General features: G+C 56.9%; 1 long non-coding RNA gene across 1 annotated transcript in view; it reads left to right on the forward strand.

The window, feature by feature from the left end:
• The first annotated feature begins 11,744 nt into the window (after positions 1 to 11,744).
• The window catches only part of LOC148133989 (uncharacterized), a 67,099-nt gene continuing 60,564 nt past the window's right edge, over positions 11,745 to 18,279 (forward strand). Inside the window, exon 1 of the long non-coding RNA XR_015755967.1 lies at positions 11,745 to 11,855. This is a non-coding gene — a long non-coding RNA (uncharacterized LOC148133989). The remainder of the gene's footprint in view (positions 11,856 to 18,279) is intronic.

The raw sequence follows: 18,279 nt of genomic DNA on the forward strand, positions 1-18,279 counted from the left end.
GGGACTGAGAGACACCAGTCAGTGTACAGATATCTCCCTGAGAGAGAGAGAGGGAACTGAGAGACACTAGTCAGTGTACAGATATCTCCCTGAGTGAGAGAGAGGGGACTGAGAGACACCAGTCAGTGTACAGATATCTCCCTGAGAGAGAGAGAGGGGACTGAGAGACACCAGTCAGTGTACAGATATCTCCCTGAGAGAGAGAGGGGGGAACTGAGAGAGACCAGTCAGTGTACAGATATCTCCCTGAGAGAGAGAGAGGGGACTGAGAGTCACCAGTCAGTGTACAGATATCTCCCTGAGAGAGAGAGGGGGGAACTGAGAGACACCAGTCAGTGTACAGATATCTCACTGAGAGAGAGAGGGGACTGAGAGACACCAGTCAGTGTACAGATATCGCCCTGAGAGAGAGAGAGGGGACTGAGAGACACCAGTCAGTGTACAGATATCTCCCTGAGAGAGAGAGAGGGAACTGAGAGACACTAGTCAGTGTACAGATATCTCCCTGAGTGAGAGAGAGGGGACTGAGAGACACCAGTCAGTGTACAGATATCTCCCTGAGAGAGAGAGAGGGGACTGAGAGACACCAGTCAGTGTACAGATATCTCCCTGAGAGAGAGAGGGGGGAACTGAGAGACACCAGTCAGTGTACAGATATCTCCCTGAGAGAGGAGAGAGGGGACTGAGAGACACCAGTCAGTGTACAGATATCTCCCTGAGAGAGAGAGAGAGAACTGAGAAACACTAGTCAGTGTACAGATATCTCCCTGAGTGAGAGAGAGGGGACTGAGAGACACCAGTCAGTGTACAGATATATCCCTGAGAGAGAGAGAGGGGACTGAGAGACACCAGTCAGTGCACAGATATCTCCCTGAGAGAGAGAGGGGGGACTGAGAGACACCAGTCAGTGTACAGATATCTCCCTGAGAGAGACAGAGAGGGGACTGAGAGACACCAGTCAGTGTACAGATATCTCCCTGAGAGAGAGAGAGAGGGGACTGAGAAACACCAGTCAGTGTACAGATATCTCCCTGAGAGAGACAGAGAGGGGACTGAGAGACACCAGTCAGTGTACAGATATCTCCCTGAGAGAGGGGGGACTGAGAGACACCAGTCAGTGTACAGATATCTCCCTGAGAGAGGAGAGAGGGGACTGAGAGACACCAGTCAGTGTACAGATATCTCCCTGAGAGAGAGAGAGGGAACTGAGAGACACTAGTCAGTGTACAGATATCTCCCTGAGTGAGAGAGAGGGGACTGAGAGACACCAGTCAGTGTACAGATATCTCCCTGAGAGAGAGAGAGGGGACTGAGAGACACCAGTCAGTGTACAGATATCTCCCTGAGAGAGAGAGGGGGGAACTGAGAGACACCAGTCAGTGTACAGATATCTCCCTGAGTGAGAGAGAGGGGACTGAGAGACACCAGTCAGTGTACAGATATCTCCCTGAGAGAGAGAGAGGGGACTGAGAGACACCAGTCAGTGTACAGATATCTCCCTGAGAGAGAGAGTGGGGACTGAGAGACACCAGTCAGTGTACAGATATCTCCCTGAGAGAGAGAGAGGGGACTGAGAGACACCAGTCAGTGTACAGATATCTCCCTGAGAGAGACAGAGAGGGGACTGAGAGACACCAGTCAGTGTACAGATATCTCGCTGAGAGAGAGAGAGGGGACTGAGAGACACCAGTCAGTGTACAGATATCTCCCTGAGAGAGACAGAGAGGGGACTGAGAGACACCAGTCAGTGTACAGATATCTCCCTGAGAGAGGGGGGACTGAGAGACACCAGTCAGTGTACAGATATCTCCCTGAGAGAGGAGAGAGGGGACTGAGAGACACCAGTCAGTGTACAGATATCTCCCTGAGAGAGAGAGAGGGAACTGAGAGACACTAGTCAGTGTACAGATATCTCCCTGAGTGAGAGAGAGGGGACTGAGAGACACCAGTCAGTGTACAGATATCTCCCTGAGAGAGAGAGAGGGGACTGAGAGACACCAGTCAGTGTACAGATATCTCCCTGAGAGAGAGAGGGGGGAACTGAGAGACACCAGTCAGTGTACAGATATCTCCCTGAGAGAGAGAGAGGGGACTGAGAGTCACCAGTCAGTGTACAGATATCTCCCTGAGAGAGAGAGGGGGGAACTGAGAGACACCAGTCAGTGTACAGATATCTCACTGAGAGAGAGAGGGGACTGAGAGACACCAGTCAGTGTACAGATATCGCCCTGAGAGAGAGAGAGGGGACTGAGAGACACCAGTCAGTGTACAGATATCTCCCTGAGAGAGAGAGAGGGAACTGAGAGACACTAGTCAGTGTACAGATATCTCCCTGAGTGAGAGAGAGGGGACTGAGAGACACCAGTCAGTGTACAGATATCTCCCTGAGAGAGAGAGAGGGGACTGAGAGACACCAGTCAGTGTACAGATATCTCCCTGAGAGAGAGAGGGGGGAACTGAGAGACACCAGTCAGTGTACAGATATCTCCCTGAGAGAGGAGAGAGGGGACTGAGAGACACCAGTCAGTGTACAGATATCTCCCTGAGAGAGAGAGAGGGAACTGAGAAACACTAGTCAGTGTACAGATATCTCCCTGAGTGAGAGAGAGGGGACTGAGAGACACCAGTCAGTGTACAGATATCTCCCTGAGAGAGAGAGAGGGGACTGAGAGACACCAGTCAGTGCACAGATATCTCCCTGAGAGAGAGAGGGGGGACTGAGAGACACCAGTCAGTGTACAGATATCTCCCTGAGAGAGGAGAGAGGGGACTGAGAGACACCAGTCAGTGTACAGATATCTCCCTGAGAGAGAGAAAGGGAACTGAGAAACACTAGTCAGTGTACAGATATCTCCCTGAGTGAGAGAGAGGGGACTGAGAGACACCAGTCAGTGTACAGATATCTCCCTGAGAGAGAGAGAGGGGACTGAGAGACACCAGTCAGTGTACAGATATCTCCCTGAGAGAGGGGGAACTGAGAGACACCAGTCAGTGTACAGATATCTCCCTGAGAGAGAGAGTGGGGACTGAGAGACACCAGTCAGTGTACAGATATCTCCCTGAGAGAGAGAGAGGGGACTGAGAGACACCAGTCAGTGTACAGATATCTCCCTAAGAGAGACAGAGAGGGGACTGAGAGACACCAGTCAGTGTACAGATATCTCGCTGAGAGAGAGAGAGGGGACTGAGAGACACCAGTCAGTGTACAGATATCTCTCTGAGAGAGACAGAGAGGGGACTGAGAGACACCAGTCAGTGTACAGATATCTCCCTGAGAGAGGGGGGACTGAGAGACACCAGTCAGTGTACAGATATCTCCCTGAGAGAGGAGAGAGGGGACTGAGAGACACCAGTCAGTGTACAGATATCTCCCTGAGAGAGAGAGAGGAAACTGAGAGACACTAGTCAGTGTACAGATATCTCCCTGAGTGAGAGAGAGGGGACTGAGAGACACCAGTCAGTGTACAGATATCTCCCTGAGAGAGAGAGAGGGGACTGAGAGACACCAGTCAGTGTACAGATATCTCCCTGAGAGAGAGAGGGGGGAACTGAGAGACACCAGTCAGTGTACAGATATCTCCCTGAGAGAGAGAGAGGGGACTGAGAGTCACCAGTCAGTGTACAGATATCTCCCTGAGAGAGAGAGGGGGGAACTGAGAGACACCAGTCAGTGTACAGATATCTCACTGAGAGAGAGAGGGGACTGAGAGACACCAGTCAGTGTACAGATATCGCCCTGAGAGAGAGAGAGGGGACTGAGAGACACCAGTCAGTGTACAGATATCTCCCTGAGAGAGAGAGAGAGAGAGAGAGAGGGGACTGAGAGACACCAGTCAGTGTACAGATATCTCCCTGAGAGAGAGAGGGGACTGAGAGACACCAGTCAGTGTACACATATCTCCCTGAGAGAGAGAGAGCGGACTGAGAGACACCAGTCAGTGTACAGATATCTCCCTGAGAGCGAGCGAGAGGGGACTGAGATACACCAGTCAGTGTACAGATATCTCCCTGAGAGAGAGAGAGAGAGGGGACTGAGAGACACCAGTCAGTGTACAGATATCCCCCTGACAGAGAGAGAGAGAGGGGACTGAGAGACACCAGTCAGTGTACAGATATCTCCCTGAGAGAGAGAGAGAGGGGACTGAGAGACACCAGTCAGTGTACAGATATCTCCCTGAGAGAGAGAGGGGACTGACAGACATCAGTCTGTGTGCAGATATCTCCCTGAGAGAGAGGGGAGACTGAGAGACACCAGTCAGTGTACAGATATCTCCCTGAGAGAGAAGGGACTGAGAGACACCAGTCAGTGTACAGATATCACCCTGAGAGAGAGAGAGGGGGGACTGAGAGATACCAGTCAGTGAACAGATATCTCCCTGAGAGAGGGGGGACAGAGACACCAGTCAGTGTACAGATATCACCCTGAGAGAGAGAGGGGACTGAGAGACACCAGTCAGTGCACAGATATCTCCCTGAGAGAGAGAGGGGACAGAGAGACACCAGTCAGTGTACAGATATCTCCCTGAGAGAGAGAGGGGGGAACTGAGAGACACCAGTCAGTGTACAGATATCTCACTGAGAGAGAGAGGGGACTGAGAGACACCAGTCAGTGTACAGATATCGCCCTGAGAGAGAGAGAGGGGACTGAGAGACACCAGTCAGTGTACAGATATCTCCCTGAGAGAGAGAGAGGGAACTGAGAGACACTAGTCAGTGTACAGATATCTCCCTGAGTGAGAGAGAGGGGACTGAGAGACACCAGTCAGTGTACAGATATCTCCCTGAGAGAGAGAGAGGGGACTGAGAGACACCAGTCAGTGTACAGATATCTCCCTGAGAGAGAGAGGGGGGAACTGAGAGACACCAGTCAGTGTACAGATATCTCCCTGAGAGAGGAGAGAGGGGACTGAGAGACACCAGTCAGTGTACAGATATCTCCCTGAGAGAGAGAGAGAGAACTGAGAAACACTAGTCAGTGTACAGATATCTCCCTGAGTGAGAGAGAGGGGACTGAGAGACACCAGTCAGTGTACAGATATATCCCTGAGAGAGAGAGAGGGGACTGAGAGACACCAGTCAGTGCACAGATATCTCCCTGAGAGAGAGAGGGGGGACTGAGAGACACCAGTCAGTGTACAGATATCTCCCTGAGAGAGACAGAGAGGGGACTGAGAGACACCAGTCAGTGTACAGATATCTCCCTGAGAGAGAGAGAGAGGGGACTGAGAAACACCAGTCAGTGTACAGATATCTCCCTGAGAGAGACAGAGAGGGGACTGAGAGACACCAGTCAGTGTACAGATATCTCCCTGAGAGAGGGGGGACTGAGAGACACCAGTCAGTGTACAGATATCTCCCTGAGAGAGGAGAGAGGGGACTGAGAGACACCAGTCAGTGTACAGATATCTCCCTGAGAGAGAGAGAGGGAACTGAGAGACACTAGTCAGTGTACAGATATCTCCCTGAGTGAGAGAGAGGGGACTGAGAGACACCAGTCAGTGTACAGATATCTCCCTGAGAGAGAGAGAGGGGACTGAGAGACACCAGTCAGTGTACAGATATCTCCCTGAGAGAGAGAGGGGGGAACTGAGAGACACCAGTCAGTGTACAGATATCTCCCTGAGTGAGAGAGAGGGGACTGAGAGACACCAGTCAGTGTACAGATATCTCCCTGAGAGAGAGAGAGGGGACTGAGAGACACCAGTCAGTGTACAGATATCTCCCTGAGAGAGAGAGTGGGGACTGAGAGACACCAGTCAGTGTACAGATATCTCCCTGAGAGAGAGAGAGGGGACTGAGAGACACCAGTCAGTGTACAGATATCTCCCTGAGAGAGACAGAGAGGGGACTGAGAGACACCAGTCAGTGTACAGATATCTCGCTGAGAGAGAGAGAGGGGACTGAGAGACACCAGTCAGTGTACAGATATCTCCCTGAGAGAGACAGAGAGGGGACTGAGAGACACCAGTCAGTGTACAGATATCTCCCTGAGAGAGGGGGGACTGAGAGACACCAGTCAGTGTACAGATATCTCCCTGAGAGAGGAGAGAGGGGACTGAGAGACACCAGTCAGTGTACAGATATCTCCCTGAGAGAGAGAGAGGGAACTGAGAGACACTAGTCAGTGTACAGATATCTCCCTGAGTGAGAGAGAGGGGACTGAGAGACACCAGTCAGTGTACAGATATCTCCCTGAGAGAGAGAGAGGGGACTGAGAGACACCAGTCAGTGTACAGATATCTCCCTGAGAGAGAGAGGGGGGAACTGAGAGACACCAGTCAGTGTACAGATATCTCCCTGAGAGAGAGAGAGGGGACTGAGAGTCACCAGTCAGTGTACAGATATCTCCCTGAGAGAGAGAGGGGGGAACTGAGAGACACCAGTCAGTGTACAGATATCTCACTGAGAGAGAGAGGGGACTGAGAGACACCAGTCAGTGTACAGATATCGCCCTGAGAGAGAGAGAGGGGACTGAGAGACACCAGTCAGTGTACAGATATCTCCCTGAGAGAGAGAGAGGGAACTGAGAGACACTAGTCAGTGTACAGATATCTCCCTGAGTGAGAGAGAGGGGACTGAGAGACACCAGTCAGTGTACAGATATCTCCCTGAGAGAGAGAGAGGGGACTGAGAGACACCAGTCAGTGTACAGATATCTCCCTGAGAGAGAGAGGGGGGAACTGAGAGACACCAGTCAGTGTACAGATATCTCCCTGAGAGAGGAGAGAGGGGACTGAGAGACACCAGTCAGTGTACAGATATCTCCCTGAGAGAGAGAGAGGGAACTGAGAAACACTAGTCAGTGTACAGATATCTCCCTGAGTGAGAGAGAGGGGACTGAGAGACACCAGTCAGTGTACAGATATCTCCCTGAGAGAGAGAGAGGGGACTGAGAGACACCAGTCAGTGCACAGATATCTCCCTGAGAGAGAGAGGGGGGACTGAGAGACACCAGTCAGTGTACAGATATCTCCCTGAGAGAGGAGAGAGGGGACTGAGAGACACCAGTCAGTGTACAGATATCTCCCTGAGAGAGAGAAAGGGAACTGAGAAACACTAGTCAGTGTACAGATATCTCCCTGAGTGAGAGAGAGGGGACTGAGAGACACCAGTCAGTGTACAGATATCTCCCTGAGAGAGAGAGAGGGGACTGAGAGACACCAGTCAGTGTACAGATATCTCCCTGAGAGAGGGGGAACTGAGAGACACCAGTCAGTGTACAGATATCTCCCTGAGAGAGAGAGTGGGGACTGAGAGACACCAGTCAGTGTACAGATATCTCCCTGAGAGAGAGAGAGGGGACTGAGAGACACCAGTCAGTGTACAGATATCTCCCTGAGAGAGACAGAGAGGGGACTGAGAGACACCAGTCAGTGTACAGATATCTCGCTGAGAGAGAGAGAGGTGACTGAGAGACACCAGTCAGTGTACAGATATCTCCCTGAGAGAGACAGAGAGGGGACTGAGAGACACCAGTCAGTGTACAGATATCTCCCTGAGAGAGGGGGGACTGAGAGACACCAGTCAGTGTACAGATATCTCCCTGAGAGAGGAGAGAGGGGACTGAGAGACACCAGTCAGTGTACAGATATCTCCCTGAGAGAGAGAGAGGAAACTGAGAGACACTAGTCAGTGTACAGATATCTCCCTGAGTGAGAGAGAGGGGACTGAGAGACACCAGTCAGTGTACAGATATCTCCCTGAGAGAGAGAGAGGGGACTGAGAGACACCAGTCAGTGTACAGATATCTCCCTGAGAGAGAGAGGGGGGAACTGAGAGACACCAGTCAGTGTACAGATATCTCCCTGAGAGAGAGAGAGGGGACTGAGAGTCACCAGTCAGTGTACAGATATCTCCCTGAGAGAGAGAGGGGGGAACTGAGAGACACCAGTCAGTGTACAGATATCTCACTGAGAGAGAGAGGGGACTGAGAGACACCAGTCAGTGTACAGATATCGCCCTGAGAGAGAGAGAGGGGACTGAGAGACACCAGTCAGTGTACAGATATCTCCCTGAGAGAGAGAGAGAGAGAGAGAGAGGGGACTGAGAGACACCAGTCAGTGTACAGATATCTCCCTGAGAGAGAGAGGGGACTGAGAGACACCAGTCAGTGTACACATATCTCCCTGAGAGAGAGAGAGCGGACTGAGAGACACCAGTCAGTGTACAGATATCTCCCTGAGAGCGAGCGAGAGGGGACTGAGATACACCAGTCAGTGTACAGATATCTCCCTGAGAGAGAGAGGGGACTGAGAGACACCAGTCAGTGTACAGATATCCCCCTGACAGAGAGAGAGAGAGGGGACTGAGAGACACCAGTCAGTGTACAGATATCTCCCTGAGAGAGAGAGGGGACTGACAGACATCAGTCTGTGTGCAGATATCTCCCTGAGAGAGAGGGGAGACTGAGAGACACCAGTCAGTGTACAGATATCTCCCTGAGAGAGAAGGGACTGAGAGACACCAGTCAGTGTACAGATATCACCCTGAGAGAGAGAGAGGGGGGACTGAGAGATACCAGTCAGTGAACAGATATCTCCCTGAGAGAGGGGGGACAGAGACACCAGTCAGTGTACAGATATCACCCTGAGAGAGAGAGGGGACTGAGAGACACCAGTCAGTGCACAGATATCTCCCTGAGAGAGAGAGGGGACAGAGAGACACCAGTCAGTGCACAGATATCTCCCTGAGAGAGAGGGGGGACTGAGAGACACCAGTCAGTGTACAGATAATCTCCCTGAGACAGAGAGAGAGAGGGGACTGAGAGACACCAGTCAGTGTACAGATATCTCCCTGAGAGAGAGAGAGGGGGGACAGAGAGACACCAGTCAGTGTACAGATATCTCCCTGAGAGAGAGAGAGGGGGGACTGAGAGAAACCAGTCAGTGTACAGATATCTCCCTGAGAGAGAGAGGGGACTGAGAGACATCAGTCAGTGTACAGATATCTCCCTGACAGAGAGAGAGAGAGGGGACGGAGAGACACCAGTCAGTGTACAGATATCTCCCTGAGAGAGAGAAGGGACTGAGAGACACCAGTCAGGGTACAGATATCTCCCTGAGAGAGAGAGAGAGAGGGGGGACTGAGAGACACCAGTCAGTGTACAGATATCACCCTGAGAGAGAGAGGGGACTGAGAGACACCAGTCAGTGCACAGATATCTCCCTGAGAGAGAGAGGGGACAGAGAGACACCAGTCAGTGCACAGATATCTCCCTGAGAGAGAGGGGGTCTGAGAGACACCAGTCAGTGTACAGATATCTCGCTGAGAGAGAGAGGGGACTGAGAGACACCAGTCAGTGTACAGATATCTCCCTGTGAGAGAGGGGACTGAGAGACACCAGTCAGTGTACAGATATCTCCCTGAGAGAGAGAGGGGACTGAGAGGCACCAGTCAGTGTACAGATATCTCCCTGAGAGAGAGAGAAGGGACTGAGAGACACCAGTCAGTGTACAGATATCTCCCTGAGAGAGAGGGGGGACTGAGAGACACCAGTCAGTGTACAGATATCTCCCTGAGAGAGAGAGGGGACTGAGAGACACCAGTTAGTGTGCAGATATCTCCCTGAGAGAGAGAGGGGGGACTGAGAGACACCAGTCAGTGTACAGATATCTCCCTGAGAGAGAGAGAGGGGACTGAGAGACACCAGTCAGTGTACAGATATCTCCCTGAGAGAGAGAGGGGACTGAGAGACACCAGTCAGTGTACAGATATCTCCCTGAGAGAGAGAGAGGGGACTGAGAGACACCAGTCAGTGTTCAGATATCTCCCTGAGAGAGAGGGGGGGGAACTGAGAGACACCAGTCAGTGTACAGATATCTCACTGAGAGAGAGAGGGGACTGAGAGACACCAGTCAGTGTACAGATATCGCCCTGAGAGAGAGAGAGGGGACTGAGAGACACCAGTCAGTGTACAGATATCTCCCTGAGAGAGAGAGGGGACTGAGAGACACCAGTCAGTGTACAGATATCTCCCTGAGAGAGAGAGGGGACTGAGAGACACCAGTCAGTGTACAGATATCTCCCTGAGACAGAGAGAGGGGACTGAGAGACACCAGTCAGTGTACAGATATCTCCCTGAGAGAGAGAGAGAGAGGGGACTGAGAGACACCAGTCAGTGTACAGATATCTCCCTGAGAGAGAGAGAGAGGGGACTGAGAGACACCAGTCAGTGTACAGATATCTCCCTGAGAGAGAGAGAGCGGACTGAGAGACACCAGTCAGTGTACAGATATCTCCCTGAGAGCGAGCGAGAGGGGACTGAGATACACCAGTCAGTGTACAGATATCTCCCTGAGAGAGAGAGGGGACTGAGAGACACCAGTCAGTGTACAGATATCCCCCTGACAGAGAGAGAGAGAGGGGACTGAGAGACACCAGTCAGTGTACAGATATCTCCCTGAGAGAGAGAGGGGACTGAGAGACACCAGTTAGTGTACAGATATCTCCCTGAGAGAGAGGGGAGACTGAGAGACACCAGTCAGTGTACAGATATCTCCCTGAGAGAGAAGGGACTGAGAGACACCAGTCAGTGTTCAGATATCTCCCTGAGAGAGAGAGAGGGGGGACAGAGAGATACCAGTCAGTGAACAGATATCTCCCTGAGAGAGGGGGGACTGAGAGACACCAGTCAGTGTACAGATATCTCCCTGAGAGAGAGAGGGGACTGAGAGACACCAGTCAGTGTACAGATATCTCCCTGATTGAGAGGGGGGACTGAGAGACACCAGTCAGTGAACAGATATCTCCCTGAGAGAGAGAGAGAGAGGGGACTGAGAGACACCAGTCAGTGTACAGATATCTCCCTGAGAGAGGAGAGAGGGGACTGAGAGACACCAGTCAGTGTACAGATATCTCCCTGAGAGAGAGAGAGGGGACTGAGAGACACCAGTCAGTGTACAGATATCTCCCTGAGAGAGAGAGGGGGGAACTGAGAGACACCAGTCAGTGTACAGATATCTCCCTGAGAGAGAGAGGGGACTGAGAGGCACCAGTCAGTGTACAGATATCTCCCTGAGAGAGAGAGAAGGGACTGAGAGACACCAGTCAGTGTACAGATATCTCCCTGAGAGAGAGGGGGGACTGAGAGACACCAGTCAGTGTACAGATATCTCCCTGAGAGAGAGAGGGGACTGAGAGACACCAGTCAGTGTACAGATATCTCCCTGAGAGAGAGAGGGGACTGAGAGACACCAGTCAGTGTACAGATATCTCCCTGAGACAGAGAGAGGGGACTGAGAGACACCAGTCAGTGTACAGATATCTCCCTGAGAGAGAGAGGGGACTGAGAGACACCAGTCAGTGTACAGATATCTCCCTGAGAGAAAGAGAGAGAGGGGACTGAGAGACACCAGTCAGTGTACAGATATCTCCCTGAGAGAGAGAGAGGGGACTGAGAGACACCAGTCAGTGTACAGATATCTCCCTGAGAGAGAGAGAGAGGGGACTGAGAGACACCAGTCAATGTACAGATATCTCCCTGAGAGAGAGAGGGGACTGAGAGACACCAGTCAGTGTACAGATATCTCCCTGAGAGCGAGAGAGAGGGGACTGAGAGACACCAGTCAGTGTACAGATATCTCCCTGAGAGAGAGGGGACTGAGAGACACCAGTCACTGTACAGATATCTCGCTGTGAGAGAGGGGACTGAGAGACCCCAGTCAGTGTACCGATATCTCCACCCGAGTGGGGGATGTGATTATCTGTGGGTATGTTTTCTGTGATTAGGTGGGGACCTGCACACTCTAACCAAAGACATTCATTTGTTGGAAGTGGAGGCTCGGTTTTATGCAGCAGAGATCATCCTGGGATTGGAGTATATTCACAAACACTCCATCGTGTACAGGGACCTCAAGGTAAAGGGGCCTTCACTGTCTTCCATTGGATACAGAGGGCCATGGTGGGATTACACTGGGTACGCAGGGTCAGTGCTGAGGGAGGGGGCACTGTCGGAGGGTCCATGCTGAGGGAGTGGGCACTGTCGGAGGGTCCGTGCTGAGGGAGTGGGCACTGTCGGAGGGTCAGTGCTGACGGAGGGGGCACTGTCGCAGGGTCAGTGCTGAGGGAGTGGGCACTGTCGCAGGGTCAGTGCTGAGGGAGTGGGCACTGTCGCAGGGTCAGTGCTGAGGGAGAGGGCACTGTCGGAGGGTCAGTGCTGAGGGAGTGGGCACTGTCGCATGATCAGTGCTGAGGGAGTGGGCACTGTCGCAGGGTCAGTGCTGAGGGAGAGGGCACTGTCGGAGGGTCAGTGCTGAGGGAGTGGGCACTGTCGCAGGGTCAGTGCTGAGGGAGTGGGCACTGTCGGAGGGTCGGTGCTGAGGGAGTGGGCACTGTCCGAGGGTCAGTGCTGAGGGAGAGGACACTGTCGGAGGGTCGGTGCTGAGGGAGTGGGCACTGTCCGAGGGTCAGTGCTGACGGAGGGGGCACTGTCGCAGGGTCAGTGCTGAGGGAGTGGGCACTGTCGGAGGGTCAGTGCTGAGGGAGTGGGCACTGTCGGAGGGTCGGTGCTGAGGGAGTGGGCACTGTCCGAGGGTCAGTGCTGACGGAGGGGGCACTGTCGCAGGGTCAGTGCTGAGGGAGTGGGCACTGTCGGAGGGTCAGTGCGGAGGGAGTGGGCACTGTCCGAGGGTCAGTGCTGACGGAGGGGGCACTGTCGGAGGTTCAGTGCTGAGGGAGTGGGCACTGTCGGAGGGTCAGTGCTGAGGGAGAGGGCACTGTCGGAGGGTCAGTGCTGAGGGAGTGGGCCCTGTCGGGGGGTCAGTGCTGAGGGAGTGGGCACTGTCGGGGGGTCAGTGCTGAGGGCGTGGGCACTGTCGGAGGGTCAGTGCTGAGGGAGTGGGCACTGTCGGAGGGTCAGTGCTGAGGGAGTGGGCCCTGTCGGGGGGTCAGTGCTGAGGGAGTGGGCACTGTCGGGGGGTCAGTGCTGAGGGAGTGGGCACTGACGGGGGGTCAGTGCTGAGGGAGTGGGCACTGTCGGAGGGTCAGTGCTGAGGGAGTGGGCACTGTCGGAGGGTCAGTGCTGTGGGAGTGGGTCTGTCGGAGGGTCAGTGCTGAGGGAGTGGGCACTGTCGGAGGGTCAGTGCTGAGGGAGTGGGCCCTATCGGAGGGTCAGTGCTGAGGGAGGGGGCCCTGTCGGAGGGTCAGTGCTGAGGGAGTGGGCCCTGTCGGAGGGTCAGTGCTGAGGGAGTGGGCACTGTCGGAGGGTCAGTGCTGAGGGAGTGGGCACTGTCCGGGGGTCAGTGCTGAGGGAGTGGGCACTGTCGGGGGGTCAGTGCTGAGGGAGTGGGTCTGTCGGAGGGTCAGTGCTGAGGGAGTGGGCACTGTCGGAGGGTCAGTGCTGAGGGAGTGGGCACTGTCCGGGGGTCAGTGCTGAGGGAGTGGGCACTGTCGGGGGGTCAGTGCTGAGGGAGTGGGTCTGTCGGAGGGTCAGTGCTGAGGGAGTGGGCACTGTCGGAGGGTCAGTGTTAAGTTAGGGGCACTGTCGGAGGGTCAGTGCTGTGGGAGTGGGTCTGTCGGAGGGTCAGTGCTGAGGGAGTGGGCACTGTCGGGGGGTCAGTGCTGAGGGAGTGGGCTCTGTCCGGGGGTCAGTGCTGAGGGAGTGGGCACTGTCGGGGGGTCAGTGCTGAGGGAGTGGGCACTGTCGGGGGGTCAGTGCTGAGGGAGTGGGCACTGTCGGGGGGTCAGTGCTGAGGGAGTGGGCACTGTCGGGGGGTCAGTGCTGAGGGAGTGGGCACTGTCGGGGGGTCAGTGCTGAGGGAGTGGGCTCTGTCCGGGGGTCAGTGCTGAGGGAGTGGGCACTGTCGGGGGGTCAGTGCTGAGGGAGTGGGCACTGTCGGGGGGTCAGTGCTGAGGGAGGGGGCCTGTCGGAGGGTCAGTGCTGAGGGAGTGGGCCCTGTCGGGGGGTCAGTGCTGAGGGAGTGGGCACTGTCGGAGGGTCAGTGCTGAGGGAGTGGGCACTGTCGGAGGGTCAGTGCTGAGGGAGTGGGCCCTATCGGGGGGTCAATGCTGAGGGAGTGGGCACAGTCGGAGGGTCAGTGCTGAGGGAGTGGGACCTGTCGGAGGGTCAGTGCTGAGGGAGTGGGCCCTGTCGGGGGGTCAGTGCTGAGGGAGTGGGCACTGTCAGAGGGTCTGTGCTGAGGGAGCGGGCACTGTCGGAGGGTCAGAGCTGAGGGAGTGGGCACTGTCGGAGGGTCAGTGCTGAGGGAGGGGTCACTGTCGGAGGGTCAGTGCTGAGGGAGTGGGCCCTGTCGGGGGGTCAGTGCTGAGGGAGTGGGCACTGTCGGAGGGTAAGTGCTGAGGGAGTGGGCCCTGTCGGAGATTCAGTGCTGAGGGAGTGGGCACTGTCGGAGGGTCAGTGCTGAGGGAGTGGGCACTGTCGGAGGGTCAGTGCGGAGGGAGTGGGCACTGTCGGAGGGTCAGTGCTGAGGGAGTCGGTCTGTCGGAGGGTCAGTGCTGAGGGAGCGGGCACTGTGGGAGGGTCAGTGCTGAGGGAGTGGGTCTGTCGGAGGGTCAGTGCTGAGGGAGAGGGCACTGTCGGAGGGTCAGTGCTGAGGGAGTGGGCACTGTCAGAGGGTCAGTGCTGAGGGAGTGGGCACTGTCGGAGGGTCAGTGCTGAGGGAGTGGGTCTGTTGGAGGGTCAGTGCTGAGGGAGTGTGCACTGTCGGAGGGTCAGTGCTGAGGGAGTGGGCCCTGTCGGAGGGTGAGTGCTGAGGGAGTGGGCACTGTCGGAGGGTCAGTGCTGAGGGAGTGGGTCTGTTGGAGGGTCAGTGCTGAGGGAGTGGGCACTGTCGGAGGGTCAGTGCTGAGGGAGTGGGTCTGTCGGAGGGTCAGTGCTGAGGGAGTGGGCCCTGTCGGAGGGTCAGTGCTGAGGGAGTGGGCACTGTCGGAGGGTCAGTGCTGAGGGAGTGGGCCCTGTCGGAGGGTCAGTGCTGAGGGAGTGGGTCTGTCGGAGGGTCAGCGCTGAGGGAGTGGGCCCTGTCGGAGGGTCAGTGCTGAGGGAGTGGGCACTGTCGGAGGGTCAGTGCTGAGGGAGTGGGCACTGTCGGAGGGTCAGTGCGGAGGGAGTGGGCACTGTTGGAGGGTCAGTGCTGAGGGAGTCGGTCTGTCGGAGGGTCAGTGCTGAGGGAGCGGGCACTGTGGGAGGGTCAGTGCTGAGGGAGTGGGTCTGTCGGAGGGTCAGTGCTGAGGGAGAGGGCACTGTCGGAGGGTCAGTGCTGAGGGAGTGGGCACTGTCGGAGGGTCAGTGCTGAGGGAGTGGGTCTGTTGGAGGGTCAGTGCTGAGGGAGTGTGCACTGTCGGAGGGTCAGTGCTGAGGGAGTGGGCCCTGTCGGAGGGTGAGTGCTGAGGGAGTGGGCACTGTCGGAGGGTCAGTGCTGAGGGAGTGGGTCTGTTGGAGGGTCAGTGCTGAGGGAGTGGGCACTGTCGGAGGGTCAGTGCTGAGGGAGTGGGTCTGTCGGAGGGTCAGTGCTGAGGGAGTGGGCACTGTCGGAGGGTCAGTGCTGAGGGAGTGGGCCCTGTCGGAGGGTCAGTGCTGAGGGAGTGGGTCTGTCGGAGGGTCAGCGCTGAGGGAGTGGGCCCTGTCGGAGGGTCAGTGCTGAGGGAGTGGGCCCTGTCGGAGGGTCAGTGCTGAGGGAGTGGGCCCTGTCGGAGGGTCAGTGCTGAGGGGGTGGGCACTGTCGGAGGGTCAGTGCTGAGGGAGTGGGCCCTATCGGGGGGTCAATGCTGAGGGAGTGGGCACTGTCGGAGGGTCAGTGCTGAGGGAGTGGGCACTGTCGGGGGGTCAGTGCTGAGGGGGTGGGCACTGTCGGAGGGTCAGTGCTGAGGGAGTGGGCACTGTCCGAGGGTCAGTGCTGAGGGAGTGGGCCCTGTCGGGGGGTCAGTGCTGAGGGAGTGGGCCCTAACGGAGGGTCAGTGCTGAGGGAGTGGGCCCTGTCGGAGGGTCAGTGCTGAGGGAGTGGGCACTGTCGGAGGGTCAGTGCTGAGGGAGTGGGCACTGTCGGAGGGTCAGTGCTGAGGGGGTGGGCACTGTCGGAGGGTCAGTGCTGAGGGAGTGGGCCCTATCGGGGGGTCAATGCTGAGGGAGTGGGCACTGTCGGAGTGTGTGACAGTGATGTCCTCCTGCTGTTCCCTGAGGGAGTGGGACCTGTCGGAGGGTCAGTGCTGAGGGAGTGGGCCCTGTCGGGGGGTCAGTGCTGAGGGAGTGGGCACTGTCAGAGGGTCTGTGCTGAGGGAGCGGGCACTGTCGGAGGGTCAGTGCTGAGGGAGTGGGCACTGTCAGAGGGTCAGTGCTGAGGGAGGGGTCACTGTCGGAGGGTCAGTGCTGAGGGAGTGGGCCCTGTCGGGGGGTCAGTGCTGAGGGAGTGGGCACTGTCGGAGGGTCAGTGCTGAGGGAGTGGGCCCTGTCGGAGGGTCAGTGCTGAGGGAGTGGGCACTGTCGGAGGGTCAGTGCTGAGGGAGTGGGCACTGTCGGAGGGTCAGTGCGGAGGGAGTGGGCACTGTCGGAGGGTCAGTGCTGAGGGAGTCGGTCTGTCGGAGGGTCAGTGCTGAGGGAGCGGGCACTGTGGGAGGGTCAGTGCTGAGGGAGTGGGTCTGTCGGAGGGTCAGTGCTGAGGGAGAGGGCACTGTCGGAGGGTCAGTGCTGAGGGAGTGGGCACTGTCAGAGGGTCAGTGCTGAGGGAGTGGGCACTGTCGGAGGGTCAGTGCTGAGGGAGTGGGTCTGTTGGAGGGTCAGTGCTGAGGGAGTGTGCACTGTCGGAGGGTCAGTGCTGAGGGAGTGGGCCCTGTCGGAGGGTGAGTGCTGAGGGAGTGGGCACTGTCGGAGGGTCAGTGCTGAGGGAGTGGGTCTGTTGGAGGGTCAGTGCTGATGGAGTGGGCACTGTCGGAGGGTCAGTGCTGAGGGAGTGGGTCTGTCGGAGGGTCAGTGCTGAGGGAGTGGGCCCTGTCGGAGGGTCAGTGCTGAGGGAGTGGGCACTGTCGGAGGGTCAGTGCTGAGGGAGTGGGCCCTGTCGGAGGGTCAGTGCTGAGGGAGTGGGTCTGTCGGAGGGTCAGCGCTGAGGGAGTGGGCCCTGTCGGAGGGTCAGTGCTGAGGGAGTGGGCACTGTCGGAGGGTCAGTGCTGAGGGAGTGGGCACTGTCGGAGGGTCAGTGCGGAGGGAGTGGGCACTGTCGGAGGGTCAGTGCTGAGGGAGTCGGTCTGTCGGAGAGTCAGTGCTGAGGGAGCGGGCACTGTGGGAGGGTCAGTGCTGAGGGAGTGGGTCTGTCGGAGGGTCAGTGCTGAGGGAGAGGGCACTGTCGGAGGGTCAGTGCTGAGGGAGTGGGCACTGTCGGAGGGTCAGTGCTGAGGGAGTGGGTCTGTTGGAGGGTCAGTGCTGAGGGAGTGTGCACTGTCGGAGGGTCAGTGCTGAGGGAGTGGGCCCTGTCGGAGGGTGAGTGCTGAGGGAGTGGGCACTGTCGGAGGGTCAGTGCTGAGGGAGTGGGTCTGTTGGAGGGTCAGTGCTGAGGGAGTGGGCACTGTCGGAGGGTCAGTGCTGAGGGAGTGGGTCTGTCGGAGGGTCAGTGCTGAGGGAGTGGGCACTGTCGGAGGGTCAGTGCTGAGGGAGTGGGCCCTGTCGGAGGGTCAGTGCTGAGGGAGTGGGTCTGTCGGAGGGTCAGCGCTGAGGGAGTGGGCCCTGTCGGAGGGTCAGTGCTGAGGGAGTGGGCCCTGTCGGAGGGTCAGTGCTGAGGGAGGGGGCCCTGTCGGAGGGTCAGTGCTGAGGGGGTGGGCACTGTCGGAGGGTCAGTGCTGAGGGAGTGGGCCCTATCGGGGGGTCAATGCTGAGGGAGTGGGCACTGTCGGAGGGTCAGTGCTGAGGGAGTGGGCACTGTCGGGGGGTCAGTGCTGAGGGGGTGGGCACTGTCGGAGGGTCAGTGCTGAGGGAGTGGGCACTGTCCGAGGGTCAGTGCTGAGGGAGTGGGCCCTGTCGGGGGGTCAGTGCTGAGGGAGTGGGCCCTAACGGAGGGTCAGTGCTGAGGGAGTGGGCCCTGTCGGAGGGTCAGTGCTGAGGGAGTGGGCCCTGTCGGAGGGTCAGTGCTGAGGGAGTGGGCACTGTCGGAGGGTCAGTGCTGAGGGGGTGGGCACTGTCGGAGGGTCAGTGCTGAGGGAGTGGGCCCTATCGGGGGGTCAATGCTGAGGGAGTGGGCACTGTCGGAGGGTCAGTGCTGAGGGGGTGGGCACTGTTGGAGGGTCAGTGCTGAGGGAGGGGGCCCTGTCGGAGGGTCAGTGCTGAGGGAGTGGGCACTGTCG

This window comes from Chiloscyllium plagiosum, unplaced genomic scaffold, assembly GCF_037043375.1.
Source record: "Chiloscyllium plagiosum isolate Xiang-an unplaced genomic scaffold, Cpla_swu_hap1 HiC_scaffold_147, whole genome shotgun sequence".
Taxonomy (NCBI): Eukaryota; Metazoa; Chordata; class Chondrichthyes; order Orectolobiformes; family Hemiscylliidae; genus Chiloscyllium; species Chiloscyllium plagiosum.